This window comes from Myotis lucifugus, unplaced genomic scaffold (genome assembly GCF_000147115.1).
Source record: "Myotis lucifugus unplaced genomic scaffold, Myoluc2.0 scaffold_67, whole genome shotgun sequence".
Lineage (NCBI taxonomy): Eukaryota > Metazoa > Chordata > Mammalia > Chiroptera > Vespertilionidae > Myotis > Myotis lucifugus.
In genome coordinates, this window is record NW_005871115.1 from 3,457,142 (window position 1) to 3,479,306 (window position 22,165).

A 22,165-nucleotide genomic window follows, 5' to 3' on the forward strand; every position below is an offset into this window, starting at 1 on the left:
CACTTGGAAACATCCTCTTTCATGTTTCCCTTCCTCGAAACTAACAGAGTAACATTGTTCTATGACTTCAAACTATACCCTGGGATTATTTTATTAAAGTGCAAGAGGAGATTTCCAGGATCGGAGGCTGCTGGTTGTTTAATGGTGCACAACATGCAGGTGGTGCTGTGTGTGCAGCTCTCCCACTCCCACCCACCCCTCTTTCGTGTAGGTTAAAACGAGCAGTGAGTGTCGACTGGAAGAGAAAAATCTCCATCACCAAAGGGCAGTCGGCACTGAACATCTGAGAGGGAGCAAGGGTAACTCTGCTCTCCTTCTTTAAGAGCTATAAGGGGTTTATGAATATGTTATTTACATAGACTAGAAACCATGTTTGTATCAGTTTGTAGGATCACTTTCTTCTGTTCTACTGGCTCTTTTCCTTAGAGTTACTGAGCAGAACAAACCCCAAAACCATGGTGCTTGTTATGATAGCCCTGATGAGCTCAGTACCAAGTATAACTCTCACAGCAGCATTCAAACTTCTGGGTAGAAAACACAGAAACAAACTCCAGTACAGTGGTGTCCATATCAGAATCACTTAAAGAGATTGATCAAATTACTTAAGTTCACTCTCACTCCCTGCACTCTGAAATGCACTCATCCTCACCCACCTGCACCCCATTAAGACCTTTGCTGTCACCCTGGCCAGTGTAGCTCAGTGGTTAGAGTGTTGAGCCATGCACTGAAGGGTTATGGGTTTGATTCCTGGTCAGTGGCACGAACATACATGGGTTACAGGTTCAATCCCCAGCCCCAGTTGAGAGTCGTGGGAAAAGCAACAAATTGATGTTTCTCTCTCTCTCTTACTCTCTCTCTCTTCTCCTCCCTCCCCCTCCCATCCTCCCACTCTCTCCAATGCAAAAAAGATATCCTCGGATGAGGATTAACAACAACAGTAACAAAAGAAAGACCTTGGCTCTCATAACTGCAGCCTCCCACTGACACCGTAATAGGCTGTGGTCAAGATGCCATTAGTTAACCTGCCACTTCAAGTAAGAAATACTAGCATTTGAAATGTGCACAGCCTCTGATCCAGAAAGTCCACTTGTAGGAATCTATCCTACTGATACTTACACAAGAAGGCAAAAATATGCAAATGGCCAGGTGAAATTCACCACTGGTTGTAATAAATAACAAAAAAGAAAACAAATGAAGGACTAAGTGGATTAAATAAATTAGGGCAGCGGTTCTCAACCTGTGGGTCGCGACCCCTTTGGGGGTCGAACGACCCTTTCACAGGGGTCGCCTAAGACCATCGGAAAACACATATATAATTACATATTATTTTTGTGATTAATCACTATGCTTTAATTATGTTCAATTTGTAACAATGAAAATACATCCTGCATATCAGATATTTACATTACAATTCATAACAGTAGCAAAATTACAGTTATGAAGTAGCAATGAAAATCATTTTATGGTTGGGGGTCACCACAACATGAGGAACTGAATTAAAGGGTCATGGCATTAGGAAGGTTGAGAACCACTGAATTAGGGTATCAGCGCATTAAAATTCTAGTCAGCTGTTTAAAAGGAATACAAAAATCTTCATCTGCTGATTATAATAGAGAAAAATAACTCATTCCCTCACTGATTTTGACTGTCTATGAACAGGCTTTTAGTTGTCATTATTACGGAGGAGCAGAGATGAGCAAAAGGTTCTTAAGGCTGGGCCCATATAGTTAAGAACACTTGGAAGGTTTTGTGAGCCGGTAAAGCTGCAAGACTTGCAGGAGAACATCAGGGCTGCATGGCAGAGCACACTGAAATGATGTGCATTGGCTACAGCTGTGCCAAGACACTGTTCCCCTCAAAGTGGCCAGGCAAGGTGCAGAGCTGCCCAGACCTGTCGCCACCAGCAGCGAGCAGCTTCTTCTCGTCCCTCGGGAGTGCGGCATAAATATCCAGGGGTCCACCTGTGCACTGGGGAACAGGTACGGGAAGTTGGGAATTTCAGAAACTGCAAAAGTTACCTGATGTTTGTATCATTGCTTGTCCCAAAGACTGAATTCCAAAGGAAAAAAACACAAAATATTGACTGTAACTAGAGCAGCCTGTGCAAAAGAATAAAGATACCGGGGGCTATCTGAACCCTTCCCTCATCTTTTACCTTAAAGTCACTTTGAAATGCTAAGTGAAAGAAACCAGACACAAAAGATCATATAATATATGATTCCAGTTCTGTGAAATGTCCACAAAAGACATATCTTTAGAAACAGAAAGTAGATTAGTGGTTGCCTAGGGCTGGAGGTAGAAATACATTGAGTGCAAATGGTCATCAGGCATCTCTTTGGGATGATGGAAATGTTCTAAAATTGGACTGTGCTGATGGCTTCATGACTCTGTAAACTTACTAAAAATCATTGACTGGTGCACTTAAAATGGATGAATTTCCCAATATGTAAATTATATCTCAACATGTCTAGTAAGAAACACTTTAAAGTAATATTAAATAATTTGTCATTTTAGATATATTACTTGGATATCAAAACAACAGAAATATGTTATAAAAAGCAAGTTGCATGGAATGATATTCTATTTTTTTATATATATATTTTATTGATTTTTTTACAGAGAGGAAGGGAAAGGGAGAGGGATAGCAAGTTAGAAACATCGATGAGAGAGAAACATCGATCAGCTGCCTCCTGCACGCCCCCCACTGGGGATATGCCCGCAACCCAGGTACATGCCCTTGACCGGAATCGAACCTGGGACCCTTGAGTCCGCAGGCCGACGCTCTATCCGCTGAGCCAAACCGGCTAGGGCGATATTCTATTTTTTTATTTAAAAAAGCTAAATTACCCAGTTTGTGCCTGGCCTGTGTGGCTCAGTGGTTGAGCGTGAGCCTATGAACCAGGAGGTCAAGGTTCGATCCAGTCAGGGCACATGCCCGGTTGTGGGCTCAATCCCTAGTGTGGGACATGCAGGAGGCAACCAATCAATGATTCTCTCTCATCATTGATGTTTCTATCTCTCTCTTCCTCTCCTTTCCTCTCTAAAAATCAATAAAAATATTAAAAAATAAATAAATAAAAGATAAATAAAAAGCTATATTCTAAAGAACAAAAAAAGTATTTAATCTCAAATAAGAATAGGAATGACTACAGGAAATACAAAGAATGTCCTTTTCAGTGGGTGAGGATGGAATTTCCGTGCAGTGAAATTTTTGCTTCTTACTTTATGCATTTTTCTACTATTAAATATTTTATGGGCAAATATTTCCTTTATTTAAAAATATAAATTATCCTTAAGGTCTATGTTTTTCTATTGGTTTCAAATGGGCTTGTCACCAAGGTTCTCAGAACATAAATTATTTATAATTAAATATTGCAATTCCAGAATAAAATATAAAGTATTTGCTGGTTCTGAAAAAAATATGATTAAGGATTTTATGCACCCTGTCTCTTGACAAATGTACTATAGCAATGTTTTACAGAGTATGCTCTGTGTTCTATTGGTGGTATGGAGGTAATTTTAGGTCAGTGTTGGTGAACTTTTTCATAAAGAGCCAAATAATAAATATACTAGTCTTTGTGGGCCATTCTGTCTCTGTCTCAACTACTAAACTGTTGGAAATCAAAAGCAGGCACAGACAATACATAAATGAATGGACTTAACTATTTTTGCTGATCCCTATATTAGATGATAGAATGGATAGATTTTTATTTTAACTTGCCTGAATAGGTATTAGAAAAATAGAACTAGTACATCGGTCCATAAATTCATAAGTACTATTGCTTAGGATGAGGTCAGAGTTACACACCTTTTTTAAAGATTGGAGAGCTAAAGAAAAATGTTAAGTAAATAAGAGAACAGAAGTATCTGCATATAAAAAAAAACACTATGAAAAATAGTTGCCAATGGCAAACACTTGGGAAAACTGCATTTGAGTATAAGTAACAATTTCTTATTAACAAAATAAAAAACAAAAAACAATGGGTTGAAGAAAATCTCTAAGTAACTCCTATCACACACCAACGCAGTACTTGAGGCGAAGCTCCTTGAAAGAAATATCAAAACGTAGACCAAAAACCCCCCAAAATTTACTAGATCATAGACGTCATGGACGGGCTTCCTAGAATAAAATGCATACTTTGAAACTGAGCTCCCTGAAGCACTTCCAGATTCAGAGACCTCAAGGTGGAGGAAGGAAAGAGAATACACAACAGCATCATTCTAAGGTTTTTCCCAGGCATTACAGTGCGCATATCCTGTGCCCAGCACTGAGCTCAGCAAATCAGACAAACCAAGAATACCGTGCCCTTTGGGAACCAGTGTCCTCCTCACATACCAATTATGATGACAAGGGAAACTGCAGTGTCAAAATGTGCCAGCACTGCCCCCATTCATTCAACATGCCACAATCCAGTCAGAAAAAAAAAAACAGTTTTAAAACTTTTGATTCTTCTTCCATTTTCCTGAACACAGCCATAATTTACCACTGAATACTTAATAGCCATCAATAAGGTAGGTGGTGAGGAGAGAAAGGAGCTAGCATTTTTGAGCACCTATGTGCTAGGTACTCTACCGATGCTGTTTTATTGAGTGGTTATCCATGATGTAGGCATAATTATCTTCATTTTAGAGAAAAGAAAATGGAAACATTTGTCTAAATTTATCTCCTTGGTCTCCTCAAGATAAAAGTTTCATACCAGGAATAATGAGCAGTAAATATTTATCTGTAAACCTATCTTATTTCTCTGTTAGCTTTATTCAGGTTGCTAAAATGTTCTTTCTATATTTATACTCAACTAAATTGTGCTTGGCTTTAAGACTCAGCGTAAGCATGGCTTTCCTTGAGAAGCCTTCCCTAATGCCTCCTCCCACTCCCTGCCTTGGTTCTGGTTCCATAGGATAGGTCCATGGTACACTAGTGAAATTGCTGATTTACTTGACAGTCTCTCCCTTTTGACTAAAATCTCTTAAAAATAGAGATAATTTCTATTTGATTTCTCTCCTCAGAGCTTTTATACTAGTCTGACACAGAGTAAGAACTCTGTAATCTGTTGAATGAATGAATAAACTGCCCAATGTCTCACAACATGTAAGTTATAGAACTAGGATTCGAACTGAGTGTTTCTTTCCATTATACCAGAAAGAGCACACAAAAAATGAATTAGCTAATTACTACTTTAGCCTTAGGACAGTAAAGTCAGTCCATCAGTGGCTCAAGTGCTCCGTGGGGATCCTTCAGGAAGTACTATGAACTAATTTATAAAGGACAAAAAATATTTTTAATGTCTCAACTGTTATGAAAATAAAAATTCTATTATGTAGAAAAAAATGGGGTTTTGTTGTTGTTTTTTTCTCGGAATTAAACTCCCAAAGAACGTGGAAGTGATAGTGTGGTACTCAAAAATAAAATCATCAAAGTCAAATAAGTTTATCCTTGTAGTGCGGTCCCTTTAGCCCCATAGCAGGCCAAAGTATGTCTGTCGTTCCATTTTTAACAAACCCTCAGGAAGGTCCTGAGGTGGAAGCTGTCCATATCAAATTGCCTCTTTGAGATTTCCCTAGAGTAGTCACAATCCCTGAGAGGCCAGGAATCTATATATACCCCCTGTCTGACCAGGAAACAAGCTGAGCTCACATTGAATACCAAGTTGTTATTCCTGCTTTTCTTAAGTTCTTTGCAGATAGTTCTGTGGTGTAAAATGTGGTGGGATGCGGGGGCCTTGGCCAGAATAAATTTCCATCCTGCAGGGGCACAAGTACCCAGCCGCTGCTGACACTGCCAGCACGCTGAGCTCGATGGCAAGGCAATTAACAAAATAGTGATCAGATTGATGCTTCAAATATTCTAGTTGCATCATTATTATTTCATCATCATCATTACTATTTTTGTTATTATTACCTTCACAATAATGTATTCTCGTGCTCATTTCCATAAGCTTCCAGAATGGGAGAAAGTGCGGTAGCAGCTGGTATACATGAAACAACTTTGTGTAGGGATGTAGAAACGTACTAGAAGATTAAAGCAGCATCTATTATGTGTGTCATGAAAGGAAAATGATTGACAAGTGTTGCTTCAGGCGACTGTATTCTGCTGCACTGGCAAAATTAAAAAGTATCTGTTGTGTGTCTACTGCGCGCAAAGCACTGTGCCAGGTGCTGCTGTGTTCTTGGCTTCTTAGGCAAGAACTCTGGGGAGTTTCTCAGGGACGTCGCCATTGTCTAAGTCAGGTCCTAAGCTTTTCTGCTTCATTTTTGTAAGACACAGCTAGTTAAAATTCGCAGGCAGCATGAACAAAAAGTTATACAGGGTGGAGTGAGCAGCAATCCGAACAGTCAAAATAATAATGATTTGTCCAGGGCGTCATTAGGAGACAATTCTGACTTGGAGCAGAGTTTGTATAAGGAAGTAAAAGAAGTGGGACCTGACAGGTAAGCCGGTGACAGATTATAAAAGGTCCTCAATGCCAGCTCAATATGATATTTTGGTTCAGTAAAGTGACCAAAGCAGTGTTCTATTTAGAAAAATTGGAAAGGGGGAGAGAAGTTAGACAAACCAGTGAGAATATGATTGTAGCAGTCCTGTAGTGTGGGCATACTGTGGAGCAGCTACAGAGAAGAAAGATAGAGACAAGAAGTATTTTGAAGGATTAAAAAAAAAGAGACATATTTACTGATCAAGTATTGATCACAGCCCTAATCTAAAACATGTCAAGCCACATTTTCCTGAGGAGGTAAGACCATGAATTCAAGTTATGAAATTCCAGAGATATGTTGATTCTTCCAGATATTATAATGGTTGAGGAGGGCACTTTGCTCACCGTGCACAATCAGTGCAGGTGCTCATAAAAATGTAATCTGTTTTTGTATACCTATATTCCTAGCAGCACTATTCACACTAGCCAAAAGGTGGAAGCAACCCAAATATCCACCAGCAAATACATGGATGTACCAAATGTGATATATACATACAATGGCATATTATTCAGACTTAAAAAGGAATAAAATTCTGATTCATGCTACAATATGGATGAATTTTGAAGACATTGTGTTAAATGAAATAAGCCAAACACAAAAGGACAAATATACTATGATTGCATTTATATAAGGTATATAGTGTAGTCAATTAATAGAAACAGAAAGTAGAATGGTAGTTGCCAGGGGCTGTGGGGGGAAGGCAAATGGGAAGTTATTGTTTAATGGGTAGAGATATTCAGTTTGGAATGATAAAAACAGTTCAAGAGATAGAGAGTGGGGATGCTTGCACAACAATGTAAACATAGTTAATGCCACTTAACTGTCTACTTATTAATGGTTGAAATGGTAAATTTTATGTTATATACTAGAGGCAATGTGCACAAAATTGGTGCACAGGGGGGAGTGTGTGTGTCCCTCAGCCCAGCCTGCACCCTCTCCAATCTGGGACCCCTCACAATCCAGGACTGCTGGCTCCGAACCACTCGCCTGCCTGCCTGCCTGATTGCCCTTAACCACTACCCTGCCAGCCTGATTGACGCCTAACTGCTCCCCTGCTGGCCCAATTGTCCCTAACTGTCCTCCCCCTGCAGGCCTGGTCCCCCCCAACTGCCTTCCCCTGCTGGCCCAGTCACCCCTAACTTCCCTCCCTTGCCAGCCTGGTCACCCCCCAACTGCCCTCCCCTGCAGGCCTGATCGCCCCCAACTGCCCTCCCTTTCAGGCCTGGTCCCTCCCAACTGCCCTCCCCTGCTGGCCTGATCACCCACAACTGCCCTCCCCTGCTGGCCATCTTGTAGTGGCCATCTTTGACCACATGGGGGCAGCCTTCTTGTGTTTTGGAATTATGGTCAATTTGCATATTACTCTTTTATTAGATAGGATGCTTTACAACCACACACACACACACACACACACACACACACACACACAGGCTCTGATGCCTGTGAAAAAGCATGCTCGCTCACAAGAGGAAGGTAAGGCTTGCCAACCCATTTAGCCCAGCTGCTCAGACAAGAGGGCCCCTCTCCCGTAGGCCAGACACCATTAGTTGACTTGTCCAACTGGAAAAATGAAAAGAAAAAATGCCAACCATCATCTATATCAAAATGGTAGCACAAGGGCACATGCCTCTCAGATTATCATCTGCCCAGGTCTGACACTGAAGGAAAAAGAGAGGAAGTCACCTTACTAGTCAAATCAACACCTCCTCTTGCTATTTCTACTTGAAAACAAACTCCTCCAGGAAAGGAAAAGTAACTTGCCTAGCTCTATACCTGTATGTCCAGAGCCATGACAAACGCTTCATGGACACATTCACTGAGCTTTGAGAAACCAGAGTTCCTTAATATACTTCTATCAATTAAAATTTTCCTAAGTGCATACTGTGTTCAGCACTAAGCCAGATGGAATGCAAATATGGAAAGAGCATAAACCATGGTCCTTGCCTTTTAAGATCATATAATCTACTTGAGGGGACAAAAATCATACAATTATATCATAAGGAACATTATGAGACAGGATATAATTAGTTGCTAAATTGTGTAGTACAGATTATAAGTACCCTAGGAGGTCATAAAAATGTCTACCATCCTGTGGAAATGAATTAATGGGTGGGGAAATCTGTACTCACTGCCTGCTTGGAAGAGTGAGCAGAGAAAGCTATAAAATGGAATGAAGGCTTTTAAAAATATCCATTATATTTTAATTTTATGTGTAATACACCTCTTCTACCCAACAGTCCCTTTCTTTTTTTCCAGATTTGCTTTTTTTCCTCAGGCTTTTTAAATAAGTAATTAGAAAATGCCTCAAAGGAAAATAAATTAACATACCAGCAACCATTTGAAAGAATGTGTAAATTACTGTGAAACAGAGATACTCAATGAAAAATTAGTAAATTCAGCCTTCATAAAAATAAACCTTTCATTCAAAGCTTAATTTGTTCACACAAAGCCAGGAAGAAATATCAATACGGACTCCCTGCCTTCCCACATGAGTGCTAATGAGATCCAATGACAATTTTATTCATTTAGCATCAGAATTCAGACCATCTGCTTCAAAACAGGAATTCCGCATCCCTCTGCATGGCATAGATCAAAACAAAGATTTTTGTTCCTATAAAGACTCAGACTGTGAGTGTATATACTTTTTTTGTTCTGGCCAACCTCAAACATTAAAAATTATGTGGCCATGTAGCTTAAGTAGTGAGCTGAAGAAGCAAGGCATGAAATTCTAGGTTCTAGGCTGCCAGCGATGATCATCTGTCTCCATCATTTTCTTTATCCCTCCTTCGTAAGTAGCAACCAAACATAGCACGCTCCATCAGACTTGAGTAAATACAGAGCTACCTGGTATTTCTCAGTCAATGATTAGCCCTACACAATACTGAAAAGGCGTGGAGTAATACATTGCTACATAACAAACTACCCCAATAATTGTGACTTAAAACAACCATTTTGTTTCACTCATGATTTTGTGGATCAGGAATTTAGGAGGGCTCAGCTTGGTGCTTCATCGCATCCAACTAGTGCCAGCTGGTAGCTGAGCAGAGTATCAATATTTAAGATGGTTTCCTCACTTAAATGTTTTGCGTCTCTGTGGTTCTCCATGGTGATATTCTCTCTCTCTCTCTCTCTCTCTCTCTCTCTCTCTCTCTCTCTCTCTCCCTCCCTCTCTCTCTCTTTCTCTTTGTCATTTGCCAGAAAGGGCGAGGACTAGAGTAAGGCAAGAAGAGGTGCTTTGGGCATAAATGGTTAAACTGGTCTCATTCCCAAGTGCTGCCCTTGTACTTGCTCAACCCTGAGATGAAGTGCCTTCTTAAGAGTGAAGCTCCCAAAGTGAAAAATTTAAGGAGGTACTATGTACAGTGTCATGCAAAGGCACCTGAGAATTTTGTACCCCAGGCACCTTACTTGCCTCACCGTAGCCCTGGTTCAGAGGTGTTGGGGCTTTATACAGCATGGTGGTCTCAGGACAGTCATCCTTCCTACATGATGGTTATCTTCCAAGCAGTAGGGAGGTAAAGCTGCTAGGTCAGGAAAGGTTTATGCATATAACTGGTATGGTGTCACTTTGGCCCTATTCTATTGGTCAAAGTAGTCACTAGCTCTGCCCAGACTCATGAACAGAGAAATAGACATCACCTATTGAGGAGGGTGTAAGATGGTCTCATTGAGGAAAAACAAGTGGAATGAGAGACATTGTTGCAGCCATCTTTGGAAAATACACTCTTCCACATCTTCCTTTATAAACATTCCTTCACATTATTCCTGGGAAACTGTAGTGTCCTCCTAGGATTAGCCTCTAAACTTTCTCTTCAGTTCAGTATGATGAAGTATACTGCTTGCCACCAGACCTTCCTGTAGTTTCCAGCGGTCCCCCTGGCTTATAAATAAAACCCATACTCTTCTACCTATCATTAAAATAAATGTTCCATGATTTGGTGCCATCACACCTATTACCAGTTGAATTGCATCCCAAAAAAAAGACATTTAAATCCTAACCACCCAGTACCTATAAATATAACCCATTTAGAAATAGGTTCTTTATGGATGTAATCAAGTTAAAATAAGGTCATGCTGTAATAGGTTGGACCTTAATACAATGACCAATGTCTTTATAAGAAAAAGGACAGAGAGATCTGGACAAAGATTCACAGAGGGGACACAAGAAAGAAGCCTGTGAAGACAGAGTCAGAGGTTAAAGTGATACATCTACAAGCCAAGGAATGCCAATGACTCAGGAGCGACCAAAGGTTAGAAGAGACAAGGAAGGATTTTTTCCTGGAGTAGGGCCCTGCCAACACCTTGATTTTGGACTTCTGGCCTCCTGACTATGAGAGAACCAAGTTCTGTTATTTTAAGCCACAAAGTTTGTTGTAATTTGTGATGGCAGTCCTAGGAAACTAACATACCACATATCCAATCCTACCCCCCATTGCTTCCAAACACTCCTCCTTTATGTAGCAAAGGTCTCTTCCCTGGCCCATCTTCCAATTGATTACTGCATCTGTCTTTGTCTTTTCCTTCCACTAAAAGGAGCAAAACAAAGCAGTATACTAGCACATACCTACAAATTGTGGCTGAGTTACAACTGACATTTCTGCATTCTGCTAGGCAGAGCTACTTGTCCCAAATGCTGAGTCAGAGTACACCTGGCATAAAGAGAGTTTCACACATTTGTCAACTTGAAAAAAGTGTTGAGAAGATATTAAGTTTTTTTAGTAAGTGCTTAGACTTAGAAGTAGAACAATTCTTCCCCTGTCATATTCTTTGTTCATCCAAAAGAAAAGTGTTTAAGTGAAAGGGTAAATTATAGAAACAGATCGTGCAAAGCTATAGAAGTCCTTCCTTGGCTGCTCACCTCTTAGCTGTCAGAAAATCTATGAACTGCAGCAGCTTTAGTCACTGGACCAAAAATGATTTCAATAACCTCGAGCCCTAGCAAGGCCGCCCTCATTTTTGTTCCCGTGTCCATTGTCGGAAACAGTGTATGAAAAGCTCTTGGAGGAATTAGGGAGGTCATTTATCCTTTTCCCAAACTACCTTAAATGGTAACATGTGCAAAATAGATACAATTCTTTTTAATAATAGTTGGATGGGACATTGTATAGTGCATATTGATCACTTGGTTATGAACATAAATCATTCCAGAGTTTTGAGGGGCAGTGTCTGGAATGCAGGAAGTGATCAATAGTCCTGTTATATTCTCCTGATCAGTCTACGCCTGGAGCCCTGAGTACCCTGTGGGCACCACCCCTGTACAGAGAACCTGGAAGGCATTTAGAGGAGTGAGAAGAGGCTTGAGGAGTAGCAGAATAACACAGTGGTGTTTTTAACTTGAAGAGTAGACGTTTCCGAAAATAATTCAATTACCTTAATATATAAGAAAGACTTTTCTAGTAGAGAATAAGACTTATTTTTTTGTGCCCCAACGAGTAAAGCTGCCATCAATAAATGGAAGTTACAGGAAGACAATTCTGAATTGTCATAAGAAAGAGTCTTAAAAATAAAGTTAGTCATTGTGAACTGTCCCTAAAAATGTTCATGCAAAGACTTGTAACTTCTCAACAATACCTTATTTATCTTTATAACCCTATTGCATAGCACAGTTACTCCCATATAGTAACTGATTAATATGTATTTGATAAATAAAAGGAAATTCAAATCGTCCCTTCTAAACCTAGAATTCTAGTACCTTAGGATTCCACAAGAAACTCAACTACTAGTCACTAATTTTTCCTTTGAATGTGTCACATAGTCATAATTTTCTTTCAGCTGAATGTATACCCATCAGGAAAATAAAAAAGATTCCAAACATATCAGTAGGGACATTTTAGTTAGTGCTATACAGTAATTAAGTGTAAAACGTGAAACACTTAACAAGTTCAAGATTGTAATACACATATTTAACATATACTTAATCCTTTCAAATTTCCCTTATTCAAGGCAAAAGTGAGCTGCAATTTATCAAACCTTTAGCACAGACATTAAGCTTAGTATTTTCGAGTTCATTCAAAAGCTTTTACTGAATGCTGACGGTGTGCCAGGCCTGCTTAGTACTTTCAACCAATTTAGTGAGGCAGGTATTAATATTTCCACTTGAAAGCCAACGGAGTTATGTAACTTGTCCAAGTTCAGGCTGCCAATAGCCCATACTGAGCATTTGTACAAATTAAATGGAAAAAAAAGTACCTCTTCTTCAAGATATTTTACTTCTGTTTGTCAGAATATGTATTATAACGTACTAATTTTATTAGAACAAGAAACTGTACTGTCTTCTGCCATAAAATTGTCTCAATAAATACTTAAATTGATGTCTATGACACAAATGGTGTGCACTTTAGAGGATAATTTTTGTGTAGTGCACAATATACTCAATAGTAAATGACGATCCTATATGAGATCTAATAAATGCAGCGCAGGGATTTCACTCCAGAGTACTACCATTGACTCCCACCCGAAAGGAGAATGATCAAGAATTTCACACGAATCACATCACCCTCTGGTTGCATATTACTGCTGTCTCCTTTCAGTACTGTTTCATACTCAAAGAACTCATTATATGTATTTATGTTGGTATAAGCCCACCGAACACACAGGAAGCAAATAACAATAGATGAATGAGAAGGATTTCTCAGAAAGCCCATCATCAGCATCTCCCAGACAAAAAGGGCTTATCCTAAGCCTGATTTACCAACCAGGCAGAGTGAAAAATATTCTTCAGATTAGTATAAAACTGTTGTTCTCATAAATGTCAACCAAATAATCAGAACCTAAAGGTCTTAATCATTATAAAAATGACTAATCAGATTTCACTAAAACGAAATCTCAGTGCTTCAGATCAAGTTCAAAGTCAAGTCAAAGTGCTTCAGATCAATATTCAGTCAAATTCTGCAAGTTATTTAGAATGTTAAAAAAAAACATTTTAAATAAAGTTATCACATTATCACATTTTCAGGGGGGGGGGAAGGTTATTTAGATAACAGGGGTCTTTATGAAAATATTTTTATTTTTCCTAGAAAAGATATCCCAGAGTGAGAAATGGCCTAAATGCCTAATGAAAATTAAAATATCCTAAGAAACAGCAATGTATGTTTATGTGGTGCTTTAGCTATCCAAACCACACTTTTGGGGTCTCCATTATGTTGTAGGTTTTATTAGATGCTGAAAACACAGTGGTGATCAAATATAGACCATGTTCTGCTCTTACTCCAGGAGGCAAAACTAATGTACAAAGGGAAAGTGTGATAAGTGCTACTGAAAGGGTTTAAGGATAGGGAAGCAGTTATGGAGGGATCTATGGGAGAGGAATGCATACATGACAGACAGAGACAGCTCCAAACTGCTAGAATGTTTATCTTATAAGGGGGGGGGGGTTGAAGGGGGACATGAGGTAAGCTTTGAAACTGATACCAGCCAGGGAAGGGTCCAATTAGAATGTAGCATAAACAGGCAAAGAAGCTGCCAACATTTATAAACCCATAGACAGAGAGACTCACTGGACTAGGCTTTTCCCATTTTGGGGACCCCTCCCCAAGAGGGAGTTTGTATACGCTTGCAATAAACTTGCACTCTTTAGCTTAAAACTTTTTTGTTGGCTAATTTTTTTAAATATATATTTTTATTGATTTCAGAAAGGGGAGGGAGAGACAGAGAAACATCAACGATGAGAGAGAATCTTTGATTAGCTGCCTCCTGCTCGTCGAGCCCGAAACCTGGGCATGTGCCCTAACCGGGAATTGAACTGTGACCTCCTGGTTCATAGGTCAACGCTCAATCACTGAGCCACACCAGCCAGGCTTGTCAGCAAATTTTATTCTTCAAAGTTCATAGGACAAGAACCCAGGATAGAGTTCCAGCTTGCCATTCGGGGTATCACTACTATAGAGATCTAGACTAACTGTGATTGGCCCATTTGACGGTGCCTTGATCTGTTCTCCATACATGATTTCATGCAATTTAGGAAAATAGAGCTCACAAATATTTAAGTAAGCCTTAAAATTAACTTACAAATAATCACTATCATCATATTAGCACATAGTAAATTCGTAATAGATATGGGATGGATGACTAAAAGAGTATTCCTGCTTATAAATTAGAGTTTGGCTGATAACAAATATCCACATCAATTATAAAGATGTATTTATGAGCACACAAAAAATTGAATAGCCAATACCTAAGGTGATTTGAATTGAGAGAAGTCATTTAAATACAAACCTCATACTGACCAACTTAAAACATACATAAATTATTTGTGAGGTCTCTTTGGGCAATTTAATGATATATTTTCAGCATCTCAGTAGCACATTTATTTTTACTTTCAAAGTTATATGGACAATTTTCTCCCTAATCCCAGCCTTAATTATCAATCTGGCTTTGACAAAAGTGATTAATTATGAGAAACTCTAATAATTTCCATTGCTTTCAGCCATCCAGAAAAAGTCTGGGTTTAAATGCAAAAGAGAGAGAAAGATAAACAGAGATTCCTTGCTGGAATCTCTAGAGAGGATCTACATGTATGAATTCCAATTTTTGGGGTGGATAATTGAGATGAAGGCTTGTATCCTCAACAGTTTTAACCACTCTACCCTATACTAACCAAGCTGCCCAGAGGACATTTTACTGAAATATAAGTAAAATACTACATACCTTACTCACTCTTTCACCTAATTCTGTGTTTTGGACTTTTTATTGAATTTACTGGGGTGACATTGGTTGATAAAATTATATAGGTTTCAGGTGTACAATTCTATAATACATCACTTGCATATTGTATTTTGTGTTCATCGCCCCAAGTCAAATCTCTTTTTATCACCATTTATCTCTCCCCCACCCCCTCTTCCTCTGGTAATCACCATATTGTTGTCTATCTATGAATTTTTTTCTTTGCTTAATAAGACTTCTTTTTGTTGCTCATACATTCCATTATAAATAACTTGAGGGTGGGAACTGGTCTGTGAAGTTCTCTCATCGGCACCTACCCCAGCACCATATGCAATGAAGCACTTACACAATGCTTTGTGAGCCTCCTCACATAAGAAGTTGGCACTTTTTAAAAACATACTTTCAGGTAATGTCTGGTGTGAAGGAGAATAAAAAATACTAGAATTAAAAGAGGCCTACACACTATTCAGAATATTATTGTCAGCAATTTGTTTAACCTTGCAAACTTCTTCCATCACCACCGCCAACTCAACAGAAAATAGTTCTTTCCATATGGGAGTCTACGGAACTTTAGATGGGAAAGAAAGGGAAATATAAATACAACTCTTAAGCTGGAGAGCTCCAGCCGGGTGAGGGTCCCAGGGCACCTGCGGCAGGGTGGCGTGGCCTCTTGGCTTTGCCTGAATTGTTCCTCCCTTGCCACCCCCACACCGCTTCCTCTCAGCACTTGTGCCTGCCCAGGATTCACTGCAGAGGTGGCCCAGCTGTCGGGAAGGGGTTCTTCCAGGACCCAAGGTTGTCTAAAACAATGGGGAAATGGTGGAAAGCTCACCATCACTGGCAGAAGGCCCGATTTATGGTTTTGTTCTTTTCTTAATCAACCCAATTGGCTTCATACTCTTGCTGGTGGACTTCTATTCCTGAATCCTGGCTAAATTCCTTAGGCTTAATTTATCGGCTTTGAAAATATTGGGCAGTTGCATTGCCTATCCGCCTCCTTATTACTATAGTAATTGGTTTTGGACTCTTATTTGAAATAACTGTAAGTACTTCTCCACTTAACTCCATTAATACAGTCACAGGTCACTATGCTAAAAATCAGCAGCAGAAGAAATATCAAGAGGCCATCCTAGCATTGAAATATATTCCTATTAGTGAAGTAAACCAGATGTTCTTTCATGTAGTTAACTGAATTGTGTGTAGACTAACACCAAGCATTCTTTAAATGTCTTTGAGGAAAACTCTGTTTTGGAAAACAGGCATGGTGTTTGTCTACTCTTTCGGACTAATGAAAATACAGGTTTCTACCCTATCTTCAGTAGGTGCTTGTATGCAGACCTGATAAGGAATTGCACAGGCAGAAATGTTAAAAACCCTATATACATTAGCAACGTAAGAAAAATCATTAAAAAAAGACATTTCCTCAAGTCCTTACAGGGTAAAATTTTTTGTGCTCTTCTAGCTTTTTTTTTTAATTAATAAGGTTTCCTATTACCCATAAAAGTTTGAATACAAATATTCTTAATATTTCCTCCCAGGCCTATATAAATTCCCTCCAACTTCACTCTTCTCCTCCATTGAAATAAAATGTACATCTGTTTGACATAGGCGCTAGTGCTAGGCAATTAGTTAGTGATCATATTCATTCAACAGAAGTTTATTACAAATATATGCAAAATTTGTACCAAGTGCTGGAGTACTAGGAATTATGCAAAAATGCATAAAAAGGGCTAGCCAACATTCCTGATTTGTAATTTAAACAAATAAAATGATTATAAATATATATGAAATGAAACAGTAAGAAGGAGAATAGATGGAATGGGATGGGATGAAATGGGATGGAATGGAATAAAAGGGTGAAATGAACAGAAATGGGAAAATTAATTTTCTACTCTTGGCTCCTGGCATGATTATCATATTGCTGTTCTATATTTTTCTAAATTATTATAAAAAGGTCAAGGGCATAGTCTACCCTATTTTTTGCCATATATTTAACACCTGCCACAGTAGAAAACATAGATGTGAGTAAATAAATAAATAGTGAGATGTTACACAAGAGAAAGAGAAAATGCTATAAGCACTGAAACCAACGCTGTGAATAGAACTACCTTGAGTATTAAGGAATCAGCTTGTTAATTGTTACCTGAAATAAATCATGTAAATATTTTCTCAAATTTTTATTTATTGAGATCCAGCATTTGTACCTTTGACGTTTTAGGGACTTCAGAAGTTTTAGAAGTGACACTCAGTATCCAAAACTTAATCTTTCAAGAAGATTTGAAAATAAAATAAAATTCTAAGTCTTTCAAGAATAGTTCAGGCTAGATTTCTAGGTTTATCCTAACGGGGTGTAATTTTGTACGCAAATATTGCATGCAATTTTCTAAATATTAAAAGGTTCTTCTCTAATCCTGTTCCTTAGGGACAAAGAGTCTGACCAAAAAACAAGTGCTGAAGCAAGGCCCCAGGCTTCTAAATTGCTTTTACTGAGTGAGAGGGACCCAGGGACCTTTATTACCTAATCCCACTGGAAGCTCTGGCATGCAGGCACTAGCAGCCCCAGGCCCTGGGCCCTAGAGAGCTGAAACCTGGAGCAATTAACATGGAATGCCCAAGCTCAAACACACACGTTTGCACATGGCTGACTTCCATCCGGGAGAGAGCCCTGCCCTCTAACCGCTGAGGAAACCAGGAAGTCAAATCCATGCACTATGTGCCTCTGCTCTGCCTGGATGGCTCCAACCCACATCCCAATGCTTCTGAGAAATTTCCATGACCAGCCCAAGAGGCTGAGACCTGAAGGCTCACAGATGACCCATCCAGGCTCTTCCACGGAGACAAGTCCGTTTTCTAAGCAGCCCCCTCTGAAAGGAATGCAAAGATTTTGTTCAGGATTGAACTGCTTTACCATTGTATGTAAATTATTCATTACCCCCTCCTTTTGTCACATTTTGCTGGTGTTCTCTGTCTACTTCCTGCTCTCACTCTACCAATTCTTCTCTAAGGAGTTCCTTCATTTGCCTTGTACTCTTGCTGCCCTCAGACACTTAAAAAGGCAACTGGATTCCTTAGCCTAATAACTGAATCCTAGACTTCTCAACATTTTAGGGCATAGGAAAACTGCAGCTGCTTTGTGATTTCTTTGATATTCAGCTTTTTAGGAATTCTTGGAAATACTGCTTTATTATTTTATTGAATTTATTGGAGTTACATTGCTTAATAAAATTATATAGGTTTCAAGTGTACAATTCTATGATACATCATCTACACATTGCATTGTGCACTCACCATCCAAAGTCTAGTAGTCTCCTTCCGTACCCACTTATTTTCCCCATTTTACCCTCTTCCACCTGCTTACCCCCTTTGGTAATCATCCTACTGTTGCCTGTGTCCATGAATTGGTTTGTTTTTTGCTTAATCCCTTTACTCTGTTTTAAATCTTAGAACTACTTCCTCTAACTCAGCGGTTCTCAACCTGTGGGTCGCGACCCCTTTGGGGGTCGAACGACCCTTTCACAGGGGTCACCTAGGCCATCGGAAAACACATATATAATTACATATTGTTTTTGTGATTAATCACTATGCTTTAATTATGTTCATTTTGTAACAATGAAAATACATCCTGCATATCAGATATTTACATTACGATTCATAACAGTAGCAAAATTACAGTTATGAAGTAGCAACGAAAATAATTTTATGGTTGGGGGTCACCACAACATGAGGAACTGTATTAAAGGGTCGCGGCATTAGGAAGGTCGAGAACCACAGCTCTAACTTCTCTGGTAGCAGGCTAACATTGCACTAAAGTGGAAAGTTATGAAAACCCATTTCTATAGACCAGTGCTCCCACATGGCCAGCAGGGGGCAATAACGCACCGAGAATCGTGGATACTGTCCCAGGCCTTGAGAAACACTGTTGAATGGCTGCGCTGAGTCTGCATGCGCCGCCAGGATGATCTCAGCTCTCAGATGAAGTCTTTTGTTTTGTGTCCCTTTTGACAATGCACTGTTCAGTTTTCTATATGAGTTGTGACTTAGACAGCATTTCACTGTGCCAGTTTAGGCTAAGAAAAAAAGTTGAAGAGGAAATTAAAATGCTGCCAAATGAAACACATAAAATCAAGGAAGAAGTAATGGTGCATATATTTAGTTTGTCCCTTCTCTGTTCCCATCCACTTGAATTCTGAACAGTTTTTATGGATTACAGACTTAATTCACCCCCACGTCTCCTCGCATACGGACACCCATTTCATTCCACCCTCTATACCATATAGTTTTCTGTCAAAACAACAGATTTCTTTATAAAAGAGGGGAGAGCGGGGACTTTTGAACTGAATACTTGACTTTTTTAAAAGAACTAAAAAACAACTTGTATGTCGTGTTTTGGCCATTGGTCAAGCTTCCCGGTATATAATTTTAATGTTTTTTGAACATTTTATTTCAATGATATGTTTATAAAAAGAATCTTCCCCTGTAAATGCACACCTTCATATAAACAGTGAATAGCTGTGAATCTATATCAGATGTGTTTGGGATAGAACATAAAACATCAGATTTGGAGAATATATTGAAGGGTCATTTACATTGCATTGGGCAAGTCTTTAGCAATCCAACCCTCAAAATCAGCAGAGATTAACTGCTTTCATGCATAATTTGGATTGCATCCCAAAATAATACACCCGTAAGCCTGGCTTCCTCTCCTTCCTAGGCTGGAGTTCCCAGAGTTATTAATGTATCCCCTCAGAGTTCATTTATGACTGCAAGATGGTGGAAGTAATGTTATTTCAACACCTGACACCAGAACTCCTCTTGAAGGGGTTGTCTTGTGCTCTTTCTAAGACTGATGGCTCAGGGTGATTCTCTAGATTCCTCCCCTCTGGCTAAATTCCTACTATTCTCCTGTTTACTCCACTCTAGTCACACCAGCCTCCTTGCTGTTCTTTGAAAACCCACCAGGTAGCCTCGTGTGCCAGGGTCTTTGCTTCAGCAGTTCTCTCCCTCAGGATAAATCTTACCTTACTTATCCAAATAGCTTATTCATGCATATACTTCATCAGTTTGTGCAAAGGTCACCTTTTCAGTGAGGCTTCCCCTGACTACCTACTTAAATGGACTATTCCACCCCAAATTTCCTATCCCCTCTTCCTCTTTAATCTCTTCACTAGCACTTGCCATCATTAGAGATGCTAGATATTACATACATAAATATAATATGAGGTGAGATATGTGAAACAAAACATATCAACAATAGAGTGTTTATCTTTGCCATTAAAAGAACAGAGCAACACCCAACTCTATGTTGCAAAGAAAGACAAAGACACACCTAAAACAAAATAATTCAGAAATGCTAACTGACAAAAAAATGGAAAGGGTATACCAACAAAATGCAAATAAAAATAATGAACTGAGGTTTTGAAATCCAATTAAGTAGAATTTAGATCAAAATCATTACTAAGACAAAGGATATATTATAATGCTAAAGGCTATAATTCACAGTGAAAATAAAATATTTATGAAAGATTTACAGCAAATAATGCAGTACCTTCTTTCATGTAGCAGAAACTACAAGGAAAGATTCCAAGAAAACAGAAATACATACAGAATAGCAGACATCAGTGCACTTCTCTTAGCCCAAGAAAAAAATTATTATACAAAAAACATTTATGATAATTGACTCTATACCTTATATATAGAAAAAAGTATAGCTCAATAAATTGCATAAAAAATGCAAGTCATATTCTCCATCAATTATATAATAAAGGTAGGAATCCATAACAATCAAAACATAAGAAAGCCTTACCACCTTGAAATTGTTAACTTTTCTATTAAACATAACTTGGCTCAAGGGGAAATACCAACTGATATTGAGAATTTCTAGAAAAAAAAACATGATGAAACAACATCAGAAACTATGAGATACTGCTAAAGAATGTTCCGAGTAAAATTTGTAGATTTAAATATTTACATCAATAAAAATGAGAGAAATAAAAATAAGTTAGATATTGCACTAAAAAAGTTAGAAATATTTAAGGCTTGCTTTATTTTTCCACATTGGATTTAATTATTTGTCAATTAAGCAACCTAGGTTTGAACACAACCTTAAACAAACCTAGCTTTATCAAACTGCAATTAGCTATTTTACAATTAGGTATAATTTTGGTACTGTTATTTTGAAACTATTACATATTAGGGAAAAATAAATAAGCAATTATGTTATTATTATTAGGAACCATGCTTTTCACCAAAGAGAAAATGATCATTTGTTGTAGCAATATCTTTACCAATACAGCTCCTAGGGCAATGGAAACTAAAGAGAAAATAAACAAATGGGACTACATCAAAATAAAAAGGTTCTGCATATCGAAAGAAACAATCAACAAAACAACAAGAAAGCCCACTGCATGGGAGAACATATTTGCCAATGTTATCTCCGATAAGGATTTAATCTCCAAAATTTATAAGGAACTCATACAACTTAAAAAAGGAAGATAAACAATGCAATCAAAAAATGGGCAAAGGACGTAAATAGACACTTTTCAAAAGACAACACAGAAGGCCAAGAGACATATGAAAACATGCTCAAAGTCCCTAATCATCCGAGAGATGCAAATCAAAACAACAATGAGGTACCATCTCACACCTGTCAGAATGGCTATCATCAACAAATCAACAAATGACAAGTGCTGGCGAGAATGCGGAGAAAAGGGGACCCTCATGCACTGCTGGTGGGAATGCAGACTGGTGCAGCCACTGTGGAAAACAATATGGAGTTTCCTCAAAAAACTAAAAATGGAACTCCAATTTGATCCAGTAATCCCACTTCTAGGAATATATCCCAAGAAACTAGAAACACCAATCAGAAAGTATATATGCACCCAGATGTTCATAGCAGCACAATTTACTATAGGTAAGAATTTGGAAACAGCCTAAGTGCCCATCAGCAGATGAGTGGATTAAAAAACTGTGGTACATCTACACAATGGAATACTATGCTGCTGTAAAAAGAAAGGAACTCCTACCATTTGCA

General features: G+C 38.6%; 1 pseudogene; it reads left to right on the forward strand.

The window, feature by feature from the left end:
* The first annotated feature begins 15,951 nt into the window (after positions 1–15,951).
* On the forward strand, positions 15,952–16,327 carry LOC102418561 (annotated as a pseudogene).
* Positions 16,328–22,165: the final 5,838 nt, after the last annotated feature.